Consider the following 1296-nt stretch of genomic DNA (forward strand, 5'->3'; position numbering starts at 1 on the left):
ATCATCAGTCTTCTTATTTTGTCTCTTTAAGCAGTCCTCGGCCATGTCTATGGCTCTATTTAGCCACAGCCAATAATCAAAGGGGTCCTCACCAGTGCATGGGAGTGTGCTATAAAAATCAGCTAATGGCATGCTAGAAAAAGCTGTGTCACTGAAGTGTTGTTTCAGCAAATCAAAAATAGGACTTGGACTTTTGGACAAATCAATAAAGGGGTTACTGCGCAAGCCCACCCTTACAACTTCCTGTGCCCGCCCCATAAGCCTACTCATGAATTCATCAGCTTGTTCTTCGACTGGCATCCCTATTTTGCGCAAATATGACAGCACTATGGCTTCCCACTCATGTATTTTGTATGGATCAGCCCGATCACCCCTAAAACAAACAGGTTCTTTGATTTCAGATTTTAGAACTCTGTTCAAGACAGATGAGTCTGCATTACTTGAACTACACATTTTAGACTCTAAACAGGAAGCAATGCTCTCCCCCATAGAGCGTCCTATTCGTTCTTCCATTCCCATTATTAATTCCATCGACTCATCCCCTCTCAGACTTGGTTGTTTCAGTCCTCCTTCACTAAACTGAGGTGGTCGAGGACTTGAATAATCATTTACATCTTGAACAGCCTCTAAGGCAGACATTGGAGTCGATGTGACAGGAGTATAATCAAGTCTGCCTCTCCCAACTGATGGCATAGGAGAAAACATGAAGAGACCTCTACCTCTACCTAAACTGTTCTCTGACTCCATATCCTATATTGACAATACCAATGTTGAACAAAAAAATTATTATCCAAATGAAAAAAATATACACTCCTTTGCTTGGTAAGAAACTCAGAAAAAAAATCTTCAGTTCTCAAAATGTTCTCAGTCCAAAGTTCTGTAAAACTGTATTAGTTCAGATTTCAGTCTTCTCCACAATAATACTTATCAATAACCCTCATCAAAAATGTCTTTTTTTTTCCCACAAAAAAAAATACTTCAAAGTTCAATCTTCAACGGCTATTGTTGTAAAATAAGTCAATAATGCTTTCAAATGCATACCACAATACCAGAACTTTGCTCCTCTCAACGGTGAAACGTGTTCCTTTACTCCTTCTTGTGGACAAAAGCGGTATTGCACCAAACAGCTCCGACGCGAAAACTCTCTCGTCACCCACCACGGCACGAACTCCTCTGGAAATCTCCAATTAGTCGTTTCAGCACGCTGCTTCCAGAGTCACGGTCACGGCACCATTGTAACGGGGTTGTCTGTGCGTTGTGTTGTGTAAAACTCAGGATGGATACCAATTCGCGCTT

Source organism: Sinocyclocheilus grahami, unplaced genomic scaffold (genome assembly GCF_001515645.1).
Source record: "Sinocyclocheilus grahami isolate Dianchi unplaced genomic scaffold, SAMN03320097.WGS_v1.1 scaffold2725.1, whole genome shotgun sequence".
Lineage (NCBI taxonomy): Eukaryota > Metazoa > Chordata > Actinopteri > Cypriniformes > Cyprinidae > Sinocyclocheilus > Sinocyclocheilus grahami.